Genomic DNA, 7415 nt, shown 5'->3' on the forward strand with positions numbered 1-7415 from the left:
CTGGCATCACGGTCAGAATGTCTTCAGGGATGTAGTAGCAGTCTTGGAATACTTCGATTCCCGGGACCATAAGGTTCTTCTTTGGGTCAAAGATAGGTTCGGGAAAGTCCATGCAAGGGAGTTCTTCCCCAGCTCTCACGAAGTGACCGTTTAGAGTTAGGTGATACGGTCCCATTTTGATATCTCGATCTTCGATCGTTCTTCCCCTTTTTTCCCGTAGATCTTTCTCAGTGGGCTCATATCCAAGCCCGAAGGTTACTCCTTTGGCTACGGGTGGTTTCAACTCGAAAGCCTCCTCCTTTCTAGGATATAATGAGAAACCGAAGTACTTCCCAGTTTTGAGAATCACCTCGCAGACATGACTTCCCGTATATAGATCCATATTTTCGGAGTTCAGCTCGATCATGTTGACAATCTCGAAACCACATGCGTCATTAGTAGCTTCGACCCTTACTTCAGAAGTAATGTCTCCTCCTGCCACAGTAATTGGCGTGGCGTCAATGGTGACGGTCTTGCCATTGAGTGGGACCTTGATTTTTCGATGCAGCGTTGATGTTACGGCCTTTGCAGCATGGATCCAGGGCCTTCCTAACAATAAGTTGAAGGATGAGCATATGTCAATCACTTGGCAACTTATTTTCTTTTCCACTTGCCCATCGTACTACTAGATCGACAAGTCCACTCACTCGACGCACAGTGCCATCGAATGCCCGAACTGTCTGCGTAGTGGGGATGAAGTCATTCTTCTCCAAGCCCAGAATATGCGCCGTTTTCAGAGGGAGTACGTTGACAGCCGATCCGTCGTCAACCAAGGTCATAGGGATATGCTTGTTGAGACACACGGTAGCAATATAGAGGGCCAGGTTATGTCGAGGCCCGAACGGCGGCAGATCTTCGTCGGAGAATGTCACACCGTTGGTAATCTGAGGCCGATTCTGGGCGATGTGGGTGACCATATCCGCAGGAGTAGTATTTGACGACACGGTCATGTTCATCAAAGCTTGCAACAAAGCTTGACGATGCTCGAAAGAGCTCAAGATAAGTTGCCAGATAGATACGTCGGCCTTAGTCTTTTGGAGTTGCTTGATGAGGGAAGCCTCGGAGGTCGACCCTTCACCAAGAACTTCGACCACCGCCGGCTCCTTTTGAGGTGCCTTACTCGGGGTATCCTTAGCTTTCTCCACACGATATGGGGCGCCGGATCTAGTCAAATGGTTTGACTCTAGGGCATCTTGCCTCACTTTTAAGATTTCTTCTTGGGTGTGAGGAATTGTCGCACCTTTGACGAGGTAAACATCATCCTCGTCATCGGCCCAAACGCCATTGATTTCATTGCCGCTTCGGAGTATGTAAGGAGTACAATCGACAATAAAATCCCCGAATGTGATCTCGTTTCTCGAGCTTGGTAGGAATTCGGAGCAATCCACGAATATTCTTCCGACGAAAACTCCTTTTAGACGACATGGGCGAATCAAGTGAGAGTAATCGACACTATCTTCGGTAGAGACAAAGTTAGTGTGGTCGCCAAATGGATTGGTGACGTTGTTGGGCTTTATGGCCGGGATTGGGAGCGTTCCGTTCTCAATCATATCTTGAATTTCGTGCTTTAGTCTAAAGCACCTTTCAGTATCGTGTCCTTTCCCTTGATGAAAGGCACAGTAGGCATTCGGTTTGTACCATTTGCCTTGTTGATCAGCAGGAGGGTCCGGAGTTGGACCAATGGGTTTCAACTTTCCTTGGGCCATGAGCCTTTGGAGAGCATAGGCGTAAGTGCACCCGATATCGGTGAATACCCTCGGAGCTTGGCGCGGAGGCCTTTTTGACTGTCCATCTAAGAGATTGACAGTTTCAACAAAGTGGGCCGCTGCGGGCGCTTTTGCTTTAGATGACGAAGCCCCTTGGTATCCCTTTGGCTTCTCAGCTTCAGCAATTCGGACATCGTCCTCTACCTTTATCCCGATCCTTATCAATTCTTTGAAAGAACCAAAATTTTGGTATTTCAGAGGATTACGGTAAACAGGTCGTAAATTCTTCACGAACTTATCTACCATTTCAACTTCATCAGGCTTCTTAGCTAACTTCACGCTTTCAGCGCGCCATCTTGCGAGGAATTCAGTAAAGCCCTCTTTCTCCTTTTGTGTCATAACCTCCAAAGTTCTTATGTTGGTTTGAATCTCAACATTGTCAAGATAGTGCTTACTGAGTAACTCCACCGTAATGTCTTCGAAAGTGGGGAAGTTCTTGAGGTCAAGATTGTAGAACCACGCCTTCGGGTGTTCTCCTAGAGATTGGGCAAAAATTTCAGAGAGCATATCAGCAGGTACTCCCTTCAGTGCCAAGTACCCTTTATAGGCCTTAACATGGTGGACTGGATCTTCGGTGCCTTTGAACTTTGGGATGTCAGTGAGTACCATGTTCGTGGGCAATTTGTCCTGAACTGGGGCATAGGCCCTAGCATTCTCATAGTGAATGTTCTTCCCCTGGGAGAGCTTCAAACGGTCCTCGATGAACTTGAACCGTTTCTCCAAATCAGTCAGAGGTGGAGTAGATGAAGAGGAATCTTCAACCAACTTAGACTCGATCACATCCATTCGGGTCATCATGAGGTTCACGGCCTCCGTGAGCTTGTTGATAGCATCTTCCATTGCTTGACGTCGGGTTTTGGGCGGCCTTTCTACAAGAAAACCCCGTACTGAGTCAATATTTAAAGTAAGAGCCCCTGCACACTTAAGGACACGACCCTAACTTGACTTGAACAAAGACTCGACTTGAGATTGACTAACCAAAGGTTCGACTCACGGTTTGATTTAGACATCGGTTCATTTTAGACTCGACAAAACGACATGACTCAAACTGTCATAACTCGATTCTAAACTGGACCTGGTGTGACTAAACCCGTGATTGGGCTAACATAGCCCAGGGGTTCGAGTGAAACGTCCATAAGGCCTAGCTTGGACGTTTTTTGTGGACTATTCTAGACCAAAAGGTCGACCAACATGACTCAAAGCCCAAGAGGTGAGTTTGGGTGACCCAACAAGGCCGTGTTCTAGACTCTTGAAACAAACCCGGCCTAACACGGCCATGACTCGGACACGACTCGACGCATCTCATGCTTGGTTGAGGTTCGAGAAACATTTTGGATTGATTTTGAAAAACGAATGATCGATTTGAAAAAAAGAGATTTGAAATGGGCAGCATGCCGGCTATAAAAGCTTGTTTTGGGCCGAAATTCTAGTCCTATTTGGGCAGCATTCCGCGTTTTGAAAATCATGCTGGGTTTGAAAGTAAGTTGTTTCAAAAGTTCGGTTTTGAAAAGGACTTGGAATTTTCGAAAAAAAAGGACTTGGGAAAACACATTGCACATTGTCATTCTCATGTTATAAGGATGTATGCTCCTAGACATCTCTAAGTCTCGGCAAGTCTTCTATAAGAAGGTCTATGCCCTCCATCCTTTTGCGGTCTAATAGAGCGAGGTGTCTTAAGGTAAAGTACCTAGAAGATCGTCCCCACCCTCAAGAACCACGCGAGGCGAAGTGGAAGCGAGCAATGTGCAGCTTCCCGGCATAGTGGGACGTCGCCCCCCACGCATCACGAAGAAACGCTGGGACGGCCCGGGCAAGTCCTTAAGGGTTTATGCATGAATCGTAGCACTATGAGTAATGTTTTACTTTCCAACACTTTCTTTTCAAGTTTCACCTCGGAGGAAAAGACCCTAGAAACACAATGTAACTAGTCCTCTTTTCCCCAGTGAGTCGCCAAATCGTGGACAAGGCCCTCGGGAGCTGCGTCCGCGGGATCCACACTAGGCATAATCGACTCGAGGTTCTTTCGAATCGAATTAAGACCAATTAGAGTCGCCACCAAGTTTTTTGGGAACTTGGAACCGTTCAAGTCAACTTTACACCTTTCATCGAAAAGCATAAAGCCCATCGACTACGAGTGATTAAAGATAAAGACTTGTACCCTATATCACTCGATTTGAATGACTCTCGTAATCCAATGGTATTTAGACGGATCCACAAACCATAGATCTTGAGTAAGGGGTGAGGGTACGTGTTGGGAAGCCCATAAGGACACCCAACCCCGCCCGTCAATAACGGCCTCTACTAAGTCAAGTGTCGGAGTTCAAACAAGGTCATAGCTACGTACGATGTATGATATGCAAACGTTGTTTTAACCCTATCATGTGACAACAATTTCTATGTCATTTTAGATGCAACTAAACTAACTTTGTCAAAGTTGTAATTTAGCATGTGGGTTGATTGATCTAACAACATGTAAAGCAAACAAACAAGGCTTAAGGGGGAATGGGGGAGCCGTTGGGATCTACCTATTACAAACCAGGCATTTCATGCCGACACAACGATAAATAAATTACAACTCGATCTAATTACAATTGCTACATACAACTCAAAACACGACACAAAACACACGGCCATTGGGCCTTGAAAAACGTGCACATGAGGGTGGCCCACGGCTCACATGACCCACGGTCCTTGGGTCACTCCTCGTAATGCGTGCTCGCGCTTAATCTCATCGAATTAGACATAAGGCTACGCGCCAAAGCATGCATTAGCATAAACCGGGCCATGTTGCTTTAAACAACATGCGGTTCACTACGCTCCTACAAGCATTGGGGAACAACCGTCTAACCAAACAAGACTAAGGTTTTTAGAAATCATTTGACTCGATAAAAAGAAAACAAACTTGAAAGATTACAACTCGATAAACCAACGATAAATTACAAACAATGAAACAACGAGAAAACGAACGGTATAAAAACAAAACGAGAAAGGCAAGACACACGGCCACCTCACGGCCTAAAGCCACGGCCCAAACCAACGGCCAAGATAAGGTCAACCTAGTTCCTAAGTTAGATTCATTGGTTAGATCGAATGATTGCGAAAAGGGATAGGAAACAAGTTAGAAAACGAGTTAAAAACGATGTTGATTGATTGTCGCATGAGGGTGCATTCTACACGGCCTAAAGGGTCTAATTAGGTCAAATTCGCTAATTAATTTAACTCATCGAGTGTCAATAAGAAGGTGCTAATCACGCACTCTTATACTAGCGAGAAATTAGGTGAAAGAGAGAGATGCATTCAATTGTTTACAGAATCGTCGATTGATTTTATAACTTACGTCGAAGCCACCTATCGTGTCTAATTAGGTTATTAAATTAAATTAATGTTATCTAAATACGTCATAGGTTAACAACCAGAGGTTAAACTAACATGCAACGGGTCCTAGGGTCTATCGATTTGGCCGAAACAAAAGGGGGTCGAAAACGAAGAACAAAGTTAGATGATTGTTTTATTTATGCCCTACTTTGAACACGAGGATATGTAAATGAGACGGGGGTGTACGACCGACAGATGTAGCGGTTTCTTTTCCCATCTCAAGTCAACGCGGGTGTTCATAGTGGTACTTTAACTCATACTCGGACTAACTAGTTTCATAGTTAATTTAAAACAATCGATAAACAAGCGAAAAAACAAACAAAAAAAAGACAATAAAAAAGGCATAAAAAAACGAAATAAAAAGAGAGAAGAGAAGGGGATTTGATGCACCCTCAACCTACATGTATCGTTGACACCGTCTTGGGTCGTAATCGATGGTAGATTTTATCTCGAGAGGCCGTCGTCGACGAAGAATAAAGCAAACACGCGTTTTGGAAAGTTTCTGGACAGCGATTTTAAAACAGTGATATCTCCCTCGTTTCACGACGAAAATTCGATTCGAAAGATGTTTTGGAAACTAGAAAGAAAGGAGAACAAGGATCTTAAAGCAACCCTGGCTCGTTTTGGGTTATTGGGCACGAAAAACGAGCACAAACAGAACTGGACAGACAAGAGTAAACCGCGAAAACAGAGTGTTATTTCACTCTGTTTTTCGAGGGATCTCGTGTACTCTCAAGGGCAATTTGGCTCGTAAATCTTTGTCTAATGTGTAGATGGATGTTATGTGGTTAATTAGGAATAAGAAACTCGAATTTTTATGGAGTTTTGATGGAGGAACGAATAGGTTTTCGAAGAGGACACACAAACAGTTTCAGTTTGTGTGTCGGTTTTGTTTAGGGTTTTTGGAGGATGTTTAGGGTTTGTTTCTGAGGTTTAAAGCTTGTATGTGATGCTTGGATGTATGGAGGACTTAGAGGAATGAATGTATGGTGAAGGGGTCGTATTTATAGGGAGTTAAAGTAGGTTAAAAGAGAGGAGGAGGCAGTCGGGCTCAATCCCGTATGGCTGCTGTCCATCGGTTTTTGTGAGGGTTTGAGGGGGGTTTTCTTGGTGATTAAGCTAGGATAATATGGGTAGGATACTAGGGTATGGGTTAGGGTTAATGGGTACGGGTCTTGGTAGTGTTTGGAGCGGGTTTGGGCTCGAGAATTGGCTCGCAAAAACAGGGGGCTCGGTTTATGCGTGGGCTGCTTGTGAGGGGTTTAGGACGAGAATTTGGGCTGCTTGTGAGGGGGTTCGAACATGGGTTGATGGGTATTGGTCTAGGTGGGTTAATGTACTCGAGATTCGTGCCAATTCGTAAAGGAAACGGGCTCAAAAACCGAGCTAAAATCGAGCTCAAAAACAAGTGTTCAAAACGAGTTTTCTTCGCTTTTCAAATCGATTTTTCAAATCAATTAATAAATTAAAACAAATGACTTTTCAAATCAAGTATTCTCATAAAATGATTTTTCAAATCAAATATTTATTTTATTTTCAATAAAATAAACTTAAGAAAATAAATTCAAAATAAAGCTTTAATTTAAATATCATTTAAATTAAATGAATAATGAATTCACTTAAAAAACACATTAATTTTAAATATCATTTAAAATAACAAAATGAACTTACTAAAAATATTAATTTAAATATCATTTAAATTAACAGAAAGAATTCAGTAAAAACATTAATTTAAATATCATTTAAATTAATAAAATACTTCGTCGACGGCGCCCATTCCACCTCGTAAAACGAGCTCCAAATAATGACAGTGACAACTAAAGAATACATGTGTCCTATCATCATCGGGTGTTTGTCGGGTTCTCTATAAATTCCAATATCGACGGATACGGGTATCTACAGGAGGCAACTATAAAAGGGAGGAAGCTTAATCAGAGAAGAACAACGCACGAGAGCACAAGTAACAGCTACAAAACCTTACCGTCCATCACTCGAAAAATCTCTTTGGCTATTATTCGTTGGAGCTTCTCCCAGTGTATTCCCTTACTTGCAAATTTATTCCGATCATAGTGCAAATCTTGGTGGGACTCAGATTCCCCCCGCGGTTGTTCCCACAACGGGTTTTCCGCGTCACCAAAATTCCCTCGTGTTGATTTTTCTTTACTGTCTTCCATTTTGCTTTTTGCACCATAATTCGTTATTCCGTTCGCAACCACAGACGATCACTTTGACCCG

This window comes from Silene latifolia, chromosome 3, assembly GCF_048544455.1.
Source record: "Silene latifolia isolate original U9 population chromosome 3, ASM4854445v1, whole genome shotgun sequence".
NCBI lineage: Eukaryota > Viridiplantae > Streptophyta > Magnoliopsida > Caryophyllales > Caryophyllaceae > Silene > Silene latifolia.